Source organism: Apium graveolens, chromosome 4 (genome assembly GCF_009905375.1).
Source record: "Apium graveolens cultivar Ventura chromosome 4, ASM990537v1, whole genome shotgun sequence".
Classification (NCBI taxonomy): Eukaryota; Viridiplantae; Streptophyta; class Magnoliopsida; order Apiales; family Apiaceae; genus Apium; species Apium graveolens.
This window is the reverse complement of record NC_133650.1, coordinates 128,391,049-128,412,886: the sequence shown is the minus strand read 5'-3', so window position 1 is coordinate 128,412,886 and position 21,838 is coordinate 128,391,049. Positions and strand designations below refer to the sequence as shown.

General features: G+C 35.2%; 1 pseudogene; it reads left to right on the top strand.

Moving 5' to 3' along the window:
• Window positions 1-3,744: 3,744 nt before the first annotated feature.
• On the top strand, window positions 3,745-21,495 carry LOC141718976 (uncharacterized; annotated as a pseudogene).
• The last annotated feature ends 343 nt before the right edge of the window (window positions 21,496-21,838 follow it).

Here is a 21,838-nt window from a genome sequence, read left to right as displayed (position 1 = left end):
AGTAGACGAGGATGAAAGGAATAAATGCACATGGCCAGCAAAATAAGCTAAGGCAAAAGCTCCCCAAATTAAGGCGCGCCTTTGGACTAATAAGTAAATTAAAATATTGCAAAGGTACTACTGGTAAGAAAAAGTACATATTATTTGCAATACGGCGCGCCCTCATATCTAAGCACTACAATAAGAAGGACGATAATAACTTCGAGATCACATAAAAAGAAATCACCCACAAAGCATTATAAATAAATAAGCTCAGATACCAAAAGGCGCGCCTTGTAGCAACATCAGACATAATGAACTAACAAGATTTTTGGTGGTGCGAGGGCGTGCCATCCTGAAAATATAAGTCATGGCCAAGGAAAACATCAAAGTGATTTAACAAACTTTTATAAGTACGAGAAAAGATAAAACTAACATTGAGCCATACATGCAAAAGTCAAAAAGTAGCAGAAAAGTAAGTCATACTGCTTTGCACAGCATCAAAAGAGGGCTGGCTCCTTAGAAGTATTCAAAATTTAAACTAAAATAAATCAAGGCGCGCTTTGAGACTGGTTTGTTGGAGGAATAACTTGAAGAGAGATAGTGGGATCAGCTTCAGGCGCGTCCTTGGGGATTTCCTCTTGTGGCGCGCCCTCACCTTCTTCCTCCTCCAACCCAAGTTCTATTCTCCTTGCCTTGATTTCAGCAGCATGCTCTTTCTTAAATTCCACCATCTCAGCAACAGTCTCCTCCCCAAACTTCTCAAAGGAGTAGTCAGGATCATTGGCCACAAAGCCAACTCTGTAGAAGTAAAAACCATTGGCAAATGCCTCATCAGATATTTCCCTCTTCTCATCAGGCCAGCCTAGTTTCTGCTGCTCCTCCAGATACTCAATCCTCAAGTTGGCTGCACCAAGCTCAGTGTGGAGAGAGGTAGCCTTTTTGTTGGCAATCTCTAGCTGAGAAGTAAGATTGGCCACCTCATCCTTGAAAAAAGAGATCTCAGAGTCCTTAGCTTTAATGTCATTGGTGTGCAGAAAGTCTTTGTCTTTGAGGGTATTCCTCAAAATATTGTTGTCGCCCTGCAGCCTCTCCAGGCGCGCCCCCTCTTCCAGTAGCTTGTCCACCACTCGAGTGGAGTGGATGAACAATTGGCAAGATGCCTTTATTGAAGCATGAGCGGCATCTCCCAAATTCATGGCTTGCCACTGCTCCACTTCTTCATCCGAAACATGAAGGGAACCCATGGGGCCACGAGCATTCAAGGCAGCAGAAGAGCCAGAAGGCGCGCCCTCTGCTCTATGCCTCTTAGGCGCGTCCTGTTTCTCTGTAAGATCAATTGTGGGCCTTTTCGGAGCAGGTGTTGTTTGAGGAATGGGAGCAGAAGTTGGGATGGATGTCTGTGCTGCAGGAGCATCTTTCTTTGACTTAGGCCTAGGTTTGTCACCAGGACGCGCCCCAAAAGATTTAGGGATTCACGGAGGGCCATTTCTGCACAAAACATGGAACATATTAGTTAAGCATGACAGTTAAGTATGTTGAACAGGGCAATAAATGAAAGCAATGGATAAAGGCAATATTGATAAACATGTATAAAATGTTACGCCTACACTAAAAGGGCGCGCCCTGAAAGGTGGAGAGATTAAATGAACAAAAATTTATATCTAGTGTGATGATTAAAAAGCTGACAGAAGAGAAATAGGACGCACCAATAGTAGAAGGGCGTGCCGTTAGATTCTACGATTAATGAACCTGAAGGATCTTGGCCTTGTAAGGAGCAATCCTCTATCTCTTCTTCTTCTTCTTCAGCTTCTTCTTCACTGTCTAAATCAACAACGCGAGAAACAGGAGCACCCTTCCTAAATTTTACATATTTAAACTTCATTCCTACTTGATCAGAAAGGATTCCTACTCGCATCACGTTGGTCCGGATGACTAAGGTTTTTAAGTTCCACCTGTCAGCAGCCACTCTAAGGAGGGCTTCAGCTCGTTTTTTGGGCTCGCCCTTAAGAGGTTTGGCCACTGGTCCGTCTGAAAAAGTATAAGGATGAGAAAAGAAAGAAAAAACATAGATATAACGCAAGGAAAGAAACGAAAGGGCGCGCCCTTACTTGGTGACTTGTTAAATCTTATCCTTATTCTGGGAACGTCGTACAGATAAAAGTAGTTTTCCTTCCAACCTTTTTCATGGCAACGCTTGCCTGAGGAAAAACCCTTCTTGTTGTGCTGCTTGTCCACCACCAAATAATAGTACCCATGGTCAGATTTTCTTAGATTGAAAAAATAAGCAACTTCTGCCATTGACGGTTGAGGAAAACCCAAGTCCATGTAGAGGATAAATAGAGCCAGGATAAACTTATAGCTGTTGGGAGAAAGTTGGAGTGGAGCCACGTCGTACAGTTCTATCACTTCCCTAAGGTAGGGATGTAAGGGCGCGCCTATACCCAAAGATACCAGCTTGGGGCTGGTCACCATTCTGAGAATTTTAAAGTTTCTCCCATAATTGAAAATATGGGGCCGCATCATGCTTAAAAGGCGCTCCTATATGCCCTCCATGTCATAAAATTCCATGTGCCATCCCAGTTGCTCATCTGAACAAGCTGAGGACAGGCCTACGCAGAAAAGCTTCACGTGCTCCTTCCTGAAACGTTTCTTCACAGCTTCATTGCATGGCTCGAATTCGTCCCAATCAAAGTCTAATTCACTATCAGAAACTTCCCAGTATTGGAAGGGAATTGGAGAAGGCTCAGGAGAGGTAGAAAATTGGAAGGAGTCCTCGTCAAAGAAATTTTCTTCATCACGTAGAGGTGACACACTTACTTCAGGTGCGCCCTCGGGGACGGGAGAAGTAGGCGCGCCTTCTATTTGTTGAGGAGATGGGCTTGGGGATACAGCTTTGTAGGATACTTTGGAAGGTCCTGCACCTACGTTGACACCCCTCTCAACGCCTCTATATCTATCGGCATTTAAACTCTCAAACCAATTGTCATCGTCTAGTTCTGTACTAATAGGGGCTGGAGACCTCTCTTTTTGGACTAGTTTCTATTTCCCGTGTCTACGAGATAAAGGACTGTTGTCCGTGGAGAAGCTGTCTGAAAAATCCGCCATTAAGAAACCCTTTTTAGAATCTTGAAGAAGGCGCGCCACCCGGTTCAGGAATGCGGCAGTGTGGTGAGCGTCTGGAGGCTGGGGATCGAAGTAAGCGTTTGGGGGAGAGTAGATCCCCAAATTGGTAAGAAAATCCTTGAAAGGGTGAAAAGGAGAGGACGCGCCCTCGTCTTCCAGCTGTCAAGAAAACCAAAAGAAATTTTGAGGGCACACCCCATACGAAAGAATGAGATACAAAAGTGTAAAGGAAATGGGATAGATAGGCGGGGGGTGTAAGAGAAGAGTACTTTTTATGATCTATGTCAGCTCCCTTCTAAGATAAGCCTTCTAACAAGGGGCGCGCCATCAAGAAAATCTTAGCCTATTAATAAGAGTCTTTTTTATTACAACAGGCACGTCCTATTCTGGTCATGAAAAGATTATAAGCCAAAGATAGGGCGCGTCCTAAGTTGCTGGTGGATTCTAAAAGCACAGATGGTTATGTGCAAATTGTCAGTAACAATTGAAATTCTCAAAAACACAAATTTAGAAGTTAGACCCATTGATTTTGGATCTAAAGCAATAAAATTTGAAATTATACATATACATACACATATACATACACATATACATATACCATTTTATGTACATTATCAAGAACAGAAATAGGAACATGACATGCAGCGTGATTTACTTAATGAAATTCAGAAATACGAGAGGCCAGTTATACCTTTTCAAATGGGGAAGAAGTTGGCTGGAAAAGATTTGGAGAATGGTAACAGAGAAGACTGGTTCCGAGTGAAACAATGCCGTTGGTTTTTGGAGCCTTCGGGAGGAGAGAGAAAGTAAGAAAAAGGGGGGAGAGTATAAGTAAAAGAAAAATGACTGATTAAGACTAGTATTTATAGTAAAAGGGTGACAGCTGTCAAAACGGTCACATCAATTATGAATCCCTAAATACTGAGGAGAACTGCTTCTAAATCGTTTAAACTTCTAGGACGCGCCCTATTCAAGGCGCGCCTTATTATATAATCATTGAAACTTTAAAGGGAAAAATTGGAAGATCCGCCCTGATTAGGGCGCGCCCTATAATAAAAATATATATATTGGAAGATTTGTTTATACGAATTTCGATAAAGATGAAGAGAAATTCTACTCCCATTTTCAATAGCATATGGAATTTGGGGGGTAGTTGTTATGCCCAAAAATTGGTATAAACAATATTCAGATTAAGATTAATAAAATGAGCAGAATCAAAAGAGAAGCGCCTGAAATCTAGGAAAAAAATAAGATTGACTTTCCATAAATAAAAGGCACGCCCAAAGATTGCGCCCCATTGACTGAGTAGCTGATTAACGGTTGTGATTATCATGTATTGAAGGCGCGCCCTCAAACATGGTAGAGGAGGCGCGCCCAATTATCGAAAAGGAGGGGAGAAATTTCTTAATTGAAACTTGTTCTGTGGTGAGCCTTAGGGCGCGCCTTGGGCAAGGAAGGCTCCTTGGACGGATTGCTTGGGCATGATTGCATTGACAGGCCTACACTTTGGCCTGGACAGAATTGGAGTGAGCCCTAACGATGAATAATTTAGGGTGCGCCCTATGATGTAGAATGATATAGGAAGAGACCAAAGGCTGATGACACAGGGCGGCGCCAACATACAGGAATGTAAGGGCGCGCCCTTAACTTCTACTTGACATATAAATGTAGCTTTGATATGTTATTTTGATGGATTCTCTGGAAGATTCAAGGAAGATGGAGAATGTTATTACTAACCTATTTGAGCAGGTACTCTATTGAAGAACTCCAAACTGTAGCACATCTACAGGAAAGGCGGTGTCCGTGGTCAGAGACCTCAAGGGGTATGCCTGGACTGAAGGCCTCCTCCTGTAGTCAATGGGTGTCCTCATTGGGGATGTGGGGTGAAATATGGTGTGTGCTTTGGGAGCTCTGTCTCTGTAGTCAACGAGTGTCCTCGTTGGAAGACTTTGGAGCATCCTGCACTTTGCACCCAAAAGCTTGGGATCACTTGTCCTGCAATCTGGTAGGGGCTCCTTATCGGGGGACAAGGATGCATCCAACATTTGGGGTGAACCACGGCTATACCTGCGTCCGTGGACTAGAGAAACAATTGGTAGCGGAGGGTTATCCTTGGCCAGGGAGATGCCTCATCCGTGAAGTCTCGAAGCTGCGGACGAGCCTTGGGCCTTTGTGGTTGGGCCTCACCGGCGGACATTCCTAAAGCTAGTAGAAGACGGTTTCCAGTGGGTTTCCTACTGGGCCTCGGGATAAGAAATCTAAGCCCGTTAGGTTTCTTGTTCCCCAAGAACTACGTGGGCTTGATCCCCTATAAATAGGGGTACGTAGGCACATTGTAAGGGGTAAGAAGCGAGAGCGCAAAGGAGCCACCACTAACCCTAAGCAAACTCAGCCCCCAATAATCATCACCACCAAACACTGTTCATCTTTTCCGACGAATACTGTTCATCGGATTCATCGGTTACTGTTCACATTTCCGACGAAGAACTGCCATCACAGATCTTGTTTCCGGCTACTAACCTCAAGTTTTGTTGTTCCCAAATTCCTCCGTCAACACATGTATATATCAGTATATATACAGATTACATAATCATCTTATGATTATACAACTCACATGAATATCATATATTCAAAACCATACATATATAAGCATATTATATCAACATCAAATCATGGCGAATCACGTACATGCTCATATATCAAAAACAGTTAAACACAAAAACGAATTAAAAACTTTTCGCAAGTAGCTCTGATGCCATTGAAGGGTTTTAGCACACAAACGCAGCGAAAACGTAAATTTAAATCTTAAAAAAAATGAAACCCTCCGCAGGATCCATGCGAAAAATAATATTTAATTCGTAGTTCAGTATGTTTACCTTAAGAAGCTTTACGTTAATGGAAAGTTGGAGGTCTTTAATGGCGATCCAAAAACGATGAACGGAGATCCTTAGCAGCTGCTCCTCAAGTGTGAAGCACTCCACCGGTATCCACCAAGAAATCGATGTAATGGAGGAGGAGGAGGTGGAGAGAATTAGGGTTTTGTAAACTTTTTGGTTGAGGCAAAAATAGGGTTTATAATAGTATATTTGTAGGCAAAATTTTCAGCTGAAAATTTTCCCACAAAATATTATTATTATTATTAACCCTTTATTATTCTCACTAATAATTAAAACACCTTTAAATTATTAATCTTTTTTCGAAACACTTTAGAAAAAATTCTCTCTCTTGATTTAATTTCCAAAAATTAAATTCTTAATTAATAATATTAAGAATCTTTTCTTAATTAATTTATAATCAATTAGATCTTATTTAATCAATTATTAAATTTTCCAATTAATTATTTATTTCATAAATAAATAATTATCAGCCATTATTAATTAATTCCTCCACCATTAAATAATTCTCTTTTATGGTGTGACCCTGTAGGTTCAATATTAAGCCGGTAGTAGAAATAAATAATAATAAAACTATTTTATCATTGTTTATATAAATTCTCTAATTCATTAAATATGATTAATTAATTAATCATATTTATTCTACATCGTGAGTGATACTTCTCAGCATATCGTGACTATCCGGATAATACGAATTCACTGCTTAGAATACCAAGAACCTATTCAGTGAGTAGTTACCGTACAATTAATTCATTCTATCCTGCAATGTCACGATTAAATATAAGGCATGGAACTTGTGTCATGCCTATCTTATTTAATCACTTGCTTTCCCATTCACTATGCTTAGTTCTATTTAATGTAAATAAGAAACTCCTTTCTAATTTCATTCACTCTGGCCAGAGATTCCTGAACTAACATAAGTGGATCAGCATTGAACATTCTCTTCCTACACTGGAAGGGGTAGATCCTTTATTGATCATACACTATCTTCATGTACAAATTCCTATACCCAGTAGAGCCCTTATAATTGTCTCTTGAGACTAAGAACTAAACCAAATCATAGTTTAGTGTACACAAGATGACTATGATGACCTCAAGTCTAAGGATACTTGTACAACTATCACTATGTGAACAACTGCTGACACGTTAGTGAACTCCATCAGTTGTTCAGCTGTGTGAGTCATGTTCAGTGAACTTATTCTATAATAAGCACCTACATACTAGCTATAGTGTCACCACACAAATGTCTATGAGAACAGACATCCTTCATAATGAAGCAAACATAGTATGTACCGATCTTTGCGGATTATTAATTACCAGTTAGTAATCCTACGACCAGGAACTATTTAAGTTTAGAGTTATCATCTTTTAGGGATCTCATCACAATCCATAAAAAGCTTTACTCTAAACTGTGGTATATCTTATTTAAACATTTAAATAGATAGAGCCCACAATAAAAATAAAACAAGCCTTTTATTAATATCAATGAAATCAAAACAGATTACATGAAAGTTATTCCTAAATCTTCATACATGATTGGACTTAGGACATATCTCTTTCAATAATAACCTATAGGGTCACACACAAAGAATGCTTGAATGATTATTTAATTTAAATTGGATTTAAATTTAATTAAAGTAATTTGAATTATTTATAATATTAATTAAGTTTGACTTAATTAATTATATAAATAATGATATTCAAATTTACTAATTTTAATTATGAAATTTATTTGTTAAATAATTAAGTGAGACTTAATTATAATACAAATAGGAATTTCAAATTAATAATAACTCCTAATTAGTTAAGAGTTATAATTCATTTTTCTACTCTTTATATAATATCTCTTGTGTGGCTCATTTTTTGGGGGTGTGCAAGACTTTTACTAAAACCCTAGCCACCAAGAGAGAAGATGGAGAGAGCAAGAAGAAACGGGTTTGTGCTAGTACATATCCAATTCTTGAGTTCATGCATTTGTGTGGATACCAATAGAGCGTAGATCGCGAGAGCGGGATGTGTGGTGATTGAACAAGCTTTGGATCTCCATTAGTCAACCAATTGGTAAAGCTTCTTAAGGTAAACAATATGATCTACGAATTAAATATATGTTTTTCGCATGGATCCTGCGGTGGGTTTTGAAAATTCTGATTTCTTACGTTTTAATTACTATTTTCGTTGCGTTTATGTGCTCGAAACCCAACAATGGTATCAGAGCTACTTGCGAAAAGTGTTTAATTCGTTTATGTGTTTACTGGTTTTATAATGATAACATGTATACAATATTCCATGACTGTTATGTATGCGATTTTGTATGTTTTACATGTTGTTATGTTAATATATGCGTATGTATATATTTTTTGAATATATGATATTCATGAGAGTTGTATAATCATATGATGATTATATAACTGTATATATACTGATATATACATGTTTTGTATTTGTTCTTATTATAAGAATCGTATTTGATATGATTCTAAATCGGATGCAGCGGATTTGCTGAAATCTGTGTCTGGTGTACGATTTTGATGAACGAATACACTATTTCATATGGAATCGAGCGTCTGAATGTAACCCATAGTTAAAGCTATCATCTATTGATCTGTAAGGCGTTTGACGTCGTTTAGGCCCCGTAATCTGCGATTTAATGTTATCAGATTTAATTTCAAATTTTCTAATTTTTTCAATATTTGGTTTTTATGATTAGATCATGATGGGTATGATATGTTAAGATCAGATTATGTGTTTTAATATGTTATTTTGTGTTAATTGAGCATGGTGGATGGTTATGGCTTATGACCTTAGGTTAATGGTTTTGGTTTTTTAAATACGACTTGCATGTCGTTTAATCTTATAATTTTTAAATCTCGAATGTAACTCGAGTTCTTATTGTAAGTTCATTAGATTAGTTTTTTATTTTTCATTCATGTAATCTACATGAAGACATAAAGATTTGAAGATCAAGCAAGGGTAATCCCACATAGAGGCCATCCAAGGAAGTAATACAAGAAAGATTACATGTAATAGTTAGCTTGTATTTATTTTTCACCTTAAATTGACCTAGATCTTTGTCATTAGCTTGATGAAGATCACATAGGATAAAACCATAACCAACCACATTTATTTACAGCATTTTACATATATATGAGCATATGATGAATGTATGTGTAGAGTAGTTTATAAAGATGCATGCTTAATTTAGATTAAGGATGTATGTATTAGATACGACACCCATGCCATGCTTTCTAAACAAGATAAAATCTGTAATGACTGAAGATTTTAAAATGAACAAACGATTATGAGATTCTCGTGTTTATGAAACACGAAATAAAATACAAATTTTCTTTATTTCTGATATCGGGCGATTTTGTCAAAAGCGAGTTCATTGAACTTGTAAGGTTGTGGGTTTTAAGCGAGACCGTTGTGACTCCCTCACTACCTGGAAATCAAACCATTGACGAATATTGATTTGAAGTATTTTATTCAAGGAAAAATTGGGAATCTCTTTATGATGGGATCATGATCATTTTAAAATTAACAAAAACCCTAAAATTAATATTAAGTTGATCAGATGCCTTCCAATGAGTCCAATGTGTTAACCCCTAGATCGATAAGGAGTGGGTTCGCCAAAGCGAAGTACTTCTGTCTATCGTGGGAGATGTGTTGAAGTATATTGATATTTTTTGACTATTGGGTTTGACTTAACTAAGTTACCACAATAGGATTGTGAACTTAGAGGCATAGAGTTTCGCAAGATTTATTAGATAAATATGAACAAATGTTGTTCCACCAAGCTATCCAAGAGTTATATAGTTGATATAACTGACAAATATTGACTACCTAAATAATCATGTTTTAGGAGAAAAGCCAAAGCTGACCTAACGCATGGTGAAATATGGATCTTGGCTCACTAGAAAGGATATAGAAGATATTATTTCCGAATTAATAGTTAGGGCTATTGATTTTATAAAAATAGTGGGAGATATATATTTTGAATATATTTATATGAATAATTACTTGAACATAATTTAATGATCATCTGTAGACTAAGTCATTTTATGCACTTTAATATTGTAGATATCAAATAAAAAATAAAACAGATAACTTCTCTATGTAATAGTCCTTGAGAAGGACAAGCTGACATGAAATAATTTCCTCAAAAGCTATATATATACGCTAAAAGAAGGATAATTCAGGAAGATTCACGTTTTATGGAGAAATCAATCAAGTATCTGTTTATTCTCGACTCACGGAGGTCCTTATTTTCATATATATGATTATCATATAGGATCTCTCTGTCATTGATAGAATAAATGTATTAAGAGGAAGAGGAATAGTCTCAATGTGCTCATGGTATTGCAAGAGGTGAGTTTTCTGATCTTGAGTTTATTATTTTAAAATTTTAGTTGTAAAAGGTTTGTGTTGAAAGTTCTATTTTTGAGTAATTACAATGAGTTGGTTATGTATTTAGAAGCTATAGGTATGAATTTGTGTGGCATTGATCCTTGTGAAGATGGCTTATTCCCGCTCATGGGAATGTATATGTTCTTAAAGGTTCTGACCTCTTCGATGAATCTTATTCTGGTAAGTAACCTCTATTTACTTTCTGTATTCTCCGCTAACAAATGTATTGATAGAGTATATATAAATTATCTGAATATAAATGACAGTATCTTCATAAATATGTTTCCTTGAGTGCTTACTACTTGGTGTAAAGATCTAGACTATTACAAGATGCTAGTGATTTACTTTCACAAATAAATGTTTAGTTTTTTTTAGTTTTTTTTTATTTTTTAAATTATGTTTCAACTTGCATTTTAGTGCTTAGGTTCACAAACCTTTGGACACTACTTCTTCAAGATTATTTGTGCTTGGTTTAAAAATCTTAGTATTCAAACCAAGCACAAATAATCTTCAAGAGAGAAATTGGTATTTTTAGTTTTTTCCCTCTAGCTCTTAATTTAAAAATCTGGTTGATTTTAATTGATAATCAGTTACAAGTTCCAGGTCACTTAGTAAAATTCCCCTTTACACCTCAAATGGGGGTGTTAAGTTGAGCTTGGATGATATGCAATGTATATATATATATAGTTTATTTTGATAATTATTATTATCGAATTGTACAGCTAAAAAACCGATGACCTACGTCATTCAAACACATCTGATTCATTGGAATGGTTATATGTAATTAATTTTACCTTCTTTTAGATTTATAAATGTGTGTTATACGTGACCATTTTGATGTTTTCGTTGTGCTATCAAATATTGATTACTTATTATCCTATTGATTCACTTTTTAGGCAGATTTTATACAAAGGGTGTGCAGTCCTCGCACAATAAGTGGGAAGGTGCGATATTCATACTATCATAATACTTACAGTGAGTGTTTATTTGATCATGAAGATTATATATTAATCTTGTGGGAGTTTATATTTAGCTCTATAACATAAATGGATTCCTTATGTCGAAGGATGTCTTTATTATTCAACCGTGTTTGATTACAATGAGGATTTAATAGGTTACGGTCCTTGTGATCACTATAGACAAACTTCATCGCCAATGAGAATCGATACTTGTTTACTTAAATTTTTCGTTCTTTTTTATTTTTCAGATATATGTTGATTATATGGAATCTCTGTGAACATTTCTTTTGAGGCCAATGAATTTAGACACAATATATTATGTTTTAAGAAATACTTTTGAATTTAAGGGCCTGCTCATTAACTTTATTCATTTTGTATTTTTCTGGTCCTGCTGTCAAACCCCTCAGAATTTGGTGGTGTGTATTTTTAAAAATGATGAAAGGATTTTGGGAAGAGCTGAATTACAATACCATTTGTTTTGGTTGTACAAAGGTATCAATATTTTGTATAACTTTTTTTGCTATAATTTTGTAGAGCAAATTTGTTTGATTAACTTAACATTATTTTCATGTATATTTTTTTATGTTCCAATATAAGCTACATGGGCTTGACTTGGAAGATCCATGTTCTTTTCCTTTTATTTTAGTTTGTTGTTAATATAACATTGATAGTCTCACTCCTTGAACTTTTAACTAAAACTAGCATTAACCTCAGTTTTTGCCTCAAATTAAACGACAATTTGTAATCCATATATATTGTTATACCTCTCAAGTTAGCATAACAAATAGATATGTATGTTATAATTTATCACTGTGAGTGTTGTTGTCGAATAAAGCTTGCAAGCTCTACAAGAATATCAGATAATTTCTTTTATTAACATAGCTTATGTATTCTATAATCACATGTGTGACCCACAATTTCTTTTATTAGCTTTTATTAGCTTTAGCTTATGTATTCTATAATTACATGTATGACTCACAGCTAATTTCAAATGACGATGAAGGGATGCTCGTATTGCAGATTGTGGATTAGCAACATCTTTGTCTCCAAGTCTGAACCAAAGCAATTCAACTTACATCTGAGAAACTACAGGATATATAGCTCCAGGTATAGTTTCTATCAAAATTGGCACTAATTTGAATATTGATGCAGAAGTAAGACGTATTTAGGAAATTACAATACACTACAATATTAAGACTGGCATTGAATTAAAAAGGTTTTCTGAAGGTACCAATTTGTTATCTTAGGCTAAAAATATTAAATATGAGTAGAACTGCTTATAGAATGTTCGTTTATCGTATTTTTATGGAATTTTTATTAACTTAACCAAAACAAGCTTCTAGGTTCAGAAGCATAAATTTTGCCTCAGGTTTCTCAGAAATCCGCAGTTTCTAAAGAATGTTGATGTCGAAGAACTGCATCAGCAATTGAACATAGCAGTCACACCTTCAATTATGTTTGATTGCCACAACTCGGTCAAATAAAAGAAAAGTTAGAAGGGGATCAAATCTCATTAATAACAAGTGCTGATATGTAAAGTTTTTCTCCTTTTATTTTACCTTCCTGCTTTGAAGCAAAAATAGAAGAGGTCAGCGCACACAAAATGTAGTTAGGACTCTCTTATCATATCATATCATGGATGAAAGAAGAAACATGATATATATGATGTAACTTATACTTTCCCTTCGAGCTCATTTCAATATAGGGTTTCTATTGGCTTATAGTTCTATTTAGTTTCAAATGGGTTTCTTCCAACTGGGGTGAATTCATTTTTTTGCGAGATAAAGAGCTATGATGTATAGAAATATTATTAGTTTTGGATAGCCTCGCAGACGTATAAACTTATTCTGTTTTATAGATATCTCCACTGGTTGACACATACATGTATCCAGAAATTATAACAATGACTCATGTTTTTGTGTTGTTCATATAATTTATCTCAAATCTATTCATGTCAAAACACGTGTGTGCTGCTGTTAGGCACAAAACACGCGCTAATAATTCACGCAAGTATACGTGTTCGCAAGTAATATAGATTAAATTCTAGTTCGTTCCCACAGAGACTCGGACTAATTATGTTCAATTAACACTTACTCACCAATGTATGATTACTTCTCAATGTCAAAACAATAACACTTAGATTTGATTAACTAATTATTAACTACAATTAACTACGAGAATTAAACACTTAATTGATACTTGAATTAATAATATTAAACACACATGAGATCATAACTTCATTACTACTTCCTTCAATAGTTATCGTTATTACCCTTAGCATGTTACGGTGATGATATTAATCTAATAACATGAAACTGATAAAAGTCAACTTTCGTTGTACTAATACCATTCTACCAAACATCCACAATTAAGATAGAAGTTGAATAGGCATCAATTATATTGAGACCCTATATGTCTACAGAATTTGACAACATAATGATTTAAGCACAAGTTATTCTTTATGATTACACAGGGCAAGTAAAATGGTTAGAGTTACCCACTAATCATGCATACACATACATGAACCTATGCTAGCATGGCAAGTTCTAAACCTCAAGATCCACCGTCGCTTCACTGGAGATTAACAGACTATCTTATATGTTCGCGACGCACATAAGACGAATAAGCGCAACCTATGCTAGATATCATACAATCATCACACACTAAGGTATTAAACAACTAACTAAAGAAATCCATAGTAAATTCGTTATGACCCCATGGTCATGATTAGCCCATGACGGAACTCATCGTCACCATGGGTTCATATGAAAACATGATAATAACACACAATATAAACTAATAAAAATACTTATTAAAATCAGAGTACGTCACAAGAGTAATAAGGTTCAAAGTAAAAAAAACTAGCATCCACTGATATAATGAATAAAAGAATCACAAGAAAACGTATGCTTCCTCTTCTTCGTTGTGATGTGCTAAAACGGTCTTCTTCATTCTCTCCTTGCTCCTTGCTTGATACCATACTTTTGTAAAACGTCTCTAAGAACTACTTATATAGAAGTCCACAAGAACCAGCCGTCTCAGAAGTCCATCAGAATAAAGATTATAAAATTCAGTATTAAAATTCTCGACCCTGAGCAGCCGCCCCAGATTCCTGAGCGGGCGCCCAAGCTCCCAAGCGGCCGCCCAGCATCCTGAGCGGGCGCCCAAGCACCTTCTGGAAAATTCTGAATTCTGCTCCTGATTTTGCTGCGTTCTGCCCCCAACTTTTCACAACCAATGCCAAGCACTTCCCTAGGCTTATTTCTGATGAATTCTTCCTACATACGCAAATTATACCCTGAAATGCAAAAATACTAGAAAAATGCATCAAATACACAAAATACCTGATTTCAAGACATCAGTTCAAGCCATTATAAGACGTTGTAAGTGGTATAAAATGCCACTTATCAGCTGCAATGTATGTAGATATAGAATTCTACAAGCTTAGTTCTACCACAAGAAAGCGTATTATTAATTTGCAAAAGCTAGATCAAATTGTTTGAGTAAAAAAAGCTTTTACATACATACTAAGAGAGTAACAGTGGTTAATCTATGGTGAACTAATATAAATTTTTATCCTGACAACAAAAGTTTATTGCAAAAATTTTTAAATTTTTTAATACAATATTTTGTAACTGATAGTAATTTTCTTTGAACATTCATATATAAAACTTTGAATGTTTATAAATATAATTTTAGAACCATGCGCAGCGCGGTTTTTTCACCTAGTTTATGTCATATGTAAAGAAAGTAAACAAAGTAGCCATTATATAGGCTTTACAAAACACACTAAAACTAACCACTAATAATTAGTGGGTAATTTACTCAACTACCCACTACTAAATAATATCAAAAGAATACTTTTTTTAATACTTAATCTATCGCTAACCATCTAAAATATTTAATTATTAAATACAATTTAATGAATAATAGTTTAAGCATAAATATCTAACACACCCCCTTCCTTCGAATATTCCTAAATAATATTATTTTGAAGCACTTCTAGTAAATTTTGTGATGCCCTTCTCGTCACCCACACATATTGTTGATGCACTTTTCACCAACACTAATTTTTGTTGATGCACTTCTCATCAAGGCCATCTGTAGTTTGCAGTTGCTAGTACAAGTTGCTTTAATTATTCGAGTTATGCAAATATATTATACAACCCAATGCTTGGGAGGATGCATAGGAGGATGCATGATATTTAAATGGAGGACAATCTTTTCCAAGTGCAGGACATCTTGCATTATATTTTTTATTTAGGTTTAAAAGTACTAAATATTTATTTATGCATAAATAATTTTTTTGTCATTTACTCCACATCAAATATATTACACTCTAATTTTTATTAGGCTAAGTTATGCACTACAACTTTATTTTTGAATATATTTTTTAGATAATATGTGTTCTGCATGTTAAATTATATTTTTTATTTAGATTTTAAAGTACCACATTTTGTTTATAAAAAATCTACAATATGTATGCACTCTATTTTTTCTAATATATTTTTCACATAATATTTGATTCTGCAAGTTACATTATATTTTTTATTTAGATTTAAAATTATTACACTTTATAATTTCATGTACTACACTCTCTTTATAAAATTATTTGTAATCTTGTTACATTATTTTTTTTATTTAGATTTAAATGTACTGCACTTTATAATTTAAACTACTACACTCTATTTATAAACTTCAGCACTCAATGTTTTTAATATATTTTTCATATAATATTTATATACATGTTACATTATATTTAGGTTTATTAGTATTAATCTGTCTCTCACTTTGCATTCATCTCTAACCGTATAATCTTACAAAATCTAAGGGCATTATACAGGTCTCTAGGGTTTTCAAATAATATTGGTGAACCCAACTCATATAAACAAAGTAGATATTATAGAGTTTTTACAAAACACACTAAAACTAACCCACTAATAATTAGGAGGTAATTTACTCCACTATTTCACTACTAAATAATATCAAAACAATACTTTTTTTAATACTTAATCTATGATCAACCATCAAAAATATTTAATTATTAAATACAAGTAATGAATAATATTTTGAAGCATAAAAATATCTAATACTTTTGTCACCAGCTAGCTTCCTTATTGGACTAGACTTTAAACAAATGTCCGGGCCTGCTATTCTTTGCTATGGGCCTTGACCATAATTCAGGCATGGCTGTGTAGTTAACATCTTAAACCTACAAATCTATTTGCAGCTGCTCAGTGCTCCCTGTTGTGGCTACGGGGACCGTATGAAAGTTTAGAAATTTATTGTACTGTCATCAGTATTGGAAGGTTTAAAATGGGCATTGTGATAGTTATACCATAGTCTTGTAGGAAAAAGGGATTTAGGGCTTGGGCCTTCAAGGATGATGGATTTTATTGGCCATCACATTTTTTTGAAATTTAAGAGCAAAAGAAGTTAATGAAGATTTTTAAAATCCTGTCAATATATTGACCAGAATGAAATATCATGTATGGTCATGGTCAGCACTTGTGTGTGATAGAGATACTGCTTGCCACTATAGCCTGATAAAAACAGTACAAATCTGGATGCTTATTATAACTTGGTGTCTGAGGTCCCACATAAGCTCAATATTGGTGGGAAGTTTTTATTTGCAATATGAGTTGGAATGGCATAATCCGATACTTGAACCGATTGAGACATGGTTTCTGACTTTCAACAGAACTTGGATCTATAATTTAAACAACAAAAATGTAGTACATCATTGACACCCAGTGAGAATAAAACACAAGTCAAACAGAACATTGTGAAGGCATTTAAGCACCAAAGTTTTTATCAGTCAGCTTCATCAACATTAACAATCAGGTTCCCTTTTAATTATGCATCATCACATCGCAAGTCTCTAAATTCTTTCTTTTACACCAATAACTCAACGGCTTATTCACCACAATATTGTAGCATAGCATAGTCGATACTGCTCTTTCTTGGTAAATGAATCAATCACTGAATGCATTTGTATTAGAATTTACCATGAGAAAGAAAAACTTCGCTTATTCTTATTGCACCTTACCAAAAGCATTAAACTATTAAGAATGAACTTGTTCGTAAATAGTTCAGTCCAGGCAATTTAGACTCACTTAAATAGTGAGCAGAAATGAGCAGCTTAAGGCCTTAAGCTAGCTGGTGAGTGGTGAAAATTGAGCTGGTATAACAAGTTGAAACTAAAAAAGTAAAGCTTGCGGGCGTGGACAAGTTGATTCATATTGAAACAGCCATACATTTATATAACTGTCCATTTTAAAGTCAAAGGGCTGGCAACACTCATCTTATCCAATTTGCCAAGTTCTCGAAAGGGCATATTTGTCTAGGTCCACACAACTGCTATCGTTCGGAATATATTCTAGTATAAGCAGTTGGATAATGCAAATTATGCCATGTTGTAGCTTATATATACTGTAAGGATTTAAATACAGTCATAGCAAACCAAGCAACAAGCAAGATTTCCTTCTAGCTATTAGGAAGAGAAGAGTAGTTTACCTAGTTTGAATTGTGGTCAAGAAATGAGTCACCTTATCCAAACATTGCCTCTATATCTGATCTCCACCAAGCCATATCAATATATCTATATCATGCAATGTATTGTTGCTGCAGGGCACCCTGACAACAGCATTGCGGATCGAATTCGTCCAGAAGAAAGATCTGTGATGAAGAGAAGAGTTCTGTTTAGTAGCCAAGGATGACTTGCCTTTGGCATCCCCAATTTATATGCAATGGTCCTGAATTAAAATGTTCAGGACAATGTATACTAAATTTGCTGCAGGCAGGTCATCCGACGGCTATCTTAACAGACTCTTCTCCCTCATTATAGATTTAATCATCTTCTTTGCCATCCCCTTCAATCCCTTCAAGTTGGAGAAATTTATGCAAGAATGCAAAACGCATCGCCATAGCATGTTACCATCTCAACTTCATTTTTAAACTACTGCAAATGTGACTGAGTGGGTTCCTCGGGATGCAATAATCTTAGTGATTAACGCTTAAGAAAATACTGCAGCAGGAAGGTATAATATTTGTCTTTCGTGTGATACTTATGTGATCTTAATAAACACCGTAAATTTGTTGCAAAAGTGGTCTAGTGAGGACGTGAAATGTTCATTTGTTGCAGTGTTTTGGTAACTTTGTTGTTGTGGGACATTACTAGGTCTACCAATATTTGTCTTGGTTTGATTTGGAGATTTGTTATGTTATGATCGGTGTTTGCCTTAATTTATGTTTCATTGTTTTAACGATTAAACATATTGCAACAATGACGACATTTTTTGTTGCAGGAGATGTTTGCTCATAGGCTTGTTTGTAGACAGAGTGATAAAATCTACTAGCAGAGTACATATGGTAAATTATTGCTACAAGTATATCATAAACTGGGCCCTCTAATCTCTCTTTTTTAGTTTCATCAGCAGCAGTCATAAAAATAGTGCTATTTTTTGTCTCTACTCGATATATAAATTTTATAAAATATGCTGTGAGCCTTATTATCAACAATCTTTGTTAAAAACAAATATAAGTATAGGTGTGTGCATGAAAAACAATAATCGAATAACAGAAAAAAAAAACGGAGATAAAAAGCGTATGACGAAGGATAGAAAAATTCGAATCCATTGCACAACTGTTTCCTTATTGTGCGAGCGAAAAGCCTCCCAAGATAAAACTAATTACAGTGGCGACGCCGAAGATCGGCATTCTCAGCGAGCTTGAAAGCGAGTAAGAAACTATCACGGGTTAAAGGGTAGGCGTTTGGGAACGGCTGTGTATTCGTGTGTTTAACCCTAACGCCCTAGAGGTGTTTATATATGGAGGAAAAACTTGTGCGCTACACAATTATCATAATTAATTAAAGCGCGTTAATTAATTAGGTCGGTGGTCAATCAATTATAATCAATCAATTAATTCGACCGATACAAAAATAAAATCGTAAGTCAATTTATTTGAGCTCAGGCCCAGCGGAAAATAAAAATCAGCAAAACTAATCCGGCTTTATTCGGGCTAATTTTCTGTTACATTCGTGTCTGCACATGGGCAAGCTCGAAAGTTTCGCAAGCCACCCTGCGCGCCCTTGTAGGAGATGGAGCAACACATAAACAACACAAGTGAACACTACATATGTGTTGCTAAGGAAATTTCTTTTCCTTTCAAACGTGGGACTTAAGGTTTCATAACATATTTTTCACTCTTAAAATACCATCTTTGGATAATCATATCTCACTCATCCCTTAATCATTTTGAGTGATTTAAAGTGTCACGGAAAACTCTCGTAAAGGAAAACACATTCTAAGTGTCAATCGTTACACACAATCAACAACCAACCACCCAAGCGCGGTTCAAAATAACTCGACAATGTGGGGTGTAATACCCACATTTTCTAACAAGCCCTGTATAGTATAGTAAGTTGCCTGATAACCATGGACTATAGTCACTATACCAGTTATGTGTCACCGTAACAATGATATGTAGATCTAAATATGTACATATACTGATCCCTTATCATTCAAGAGTTCTTGTATTGTTTATGTTGTGGACTTTTGGTTCTTATGCTTGTGGCTGCAATACTTCTTTATGTTTACATAGATTTTGAAGTAAGGATATCTAGGTTTCAAATTCACAGAAAAGTACTAAAATTGGTGCCTTTCTATGTTTTTATTAGCTTACCAAGTTTGAAAGATAATTTTGAATCTCTGTCGCTGCCATTTTCAGGAATGTTTAAGTTAAGCGCTCACATATCCCTAGTGGCACTGCTCCTTTATTTGCGTTTCTCTTAGCAGCCACGATCTTGCTGTTGTAACATATATGTGATCGAGTATATACTTAGCCTTGACATAAATTTGCAAAACTGTAAATTCAAGCCTTTTTTCCTAATTTGATAGATTTTAAAGATAACAGATTATGTAGTTTTACTATTATTTGTAAGTAAATGTTTTGACTTTGAATTATGAACATTAAAACTTTACTCTCTATGTTACATGTTAAAGATAGGTTTATGTAAATTGTTGTAGACCGGCATATAACAAACACATTGGCAGCCGTTGGATCGGAAATTGAATGGCTGAGATTAAAGGCGGACCGCGGAAATTTTCAGCGGTCCGTCCAGACCAACCGCGGAAAATTTCAGCGGTCCGGATGCCATCTCACCCGTTAATTCCCATCCAACGGCTGATAAATTGTTTGTCAACAAACTTTAAACAGCAAACGGTTGCTAAAGACATGTCCCCTTATGTAAATAACTTTGAAAAAAAGAGAGTCATTTTATGAAATAAAGGAGTTTTCACTTGGTTTATGTTTATATTTGTTGTGTTAAATTAATTGTAGGGTCGCGATGGACACATAGCCTGCTCCAGCTGCTGCTGCAAGATTAAGAATGTGTGCCCTTCATGTTCTTTGCCAATCGGCTATAATAGATGCCGGGCTATTGAGAATGTTCTCAAGTCAGTCAAAATCCCGTGTACTAACATAAAATATGGGTGCAAAGAGACTACTAGCTACAGCAAGAAGCATGAGCATGAGCATGAGCATGAGCTAATGTGCATCCATGAACCATGCTCATGCCCTCATCGTGGCTGTGACTTTGTGGCTTCATCCAAGCTGTTGAACTTGCACTACTACAACATACATACTCATTCTGGTATCCCCTTCAACTACAATGTCCCTTTTACTGTTCCTGTAACAAATGGTATGGAATATATTGTTCTCCGGGAAAGGTTATACAAAACACTGTTTGTTCTTAACTATGCTGTTCAGAGTATTGGAGATGTGGCTAGTATTACCACGAGCTCGGTCAAGAACGATTTCTCGCACGAACCAATTCATAGAGGCATCTGCGTCTATTATTCTACAGCCTGTGAAAGTATACGTACCAGAAATGGCTGTGTGGTGGTGGTGCCCATTCGAAATTTCATACCAATATTAAACTCTAAAAAGTTTATAAATTTATGAATAGTTATTATTAAGTTTTTGATCTTTTTGATTCATGGTATAAATGAAGTGGACACACACATCCCCTCACCCCACCCTCAGGCCACATGTTCTGTATGTTGACGTATAAGGTAAGGTAAGCTTAAAAATAAAACCAGTCCTTTGCTAAAATGTACTCCCTTGGTCCTGTTGAAATTGTTTGGTGCAAATAAAAAGAAGATTTAATTTAGTGAGAATCAAGAAGATCAAATTCAATACAATGCTATCATTAGTACTATTGTTATAAGAACAAGTGCAATGATGTTTAAGTAAATGTTATTATTATAATATAATACTCACACCACACAAATAAATCAATTTCAATAAAATGGTATACTTGGTGCTAAATCAAAAAATGATATACTTAATTCTAAATAACCAAGTATATATGGTGTTATAATTACCACATGCATGTAAGTTACAAAATGTATTAATAAAATAATAATGACAAATATAATTTTGTACTTTATGATTATATATAATTTGAAATAA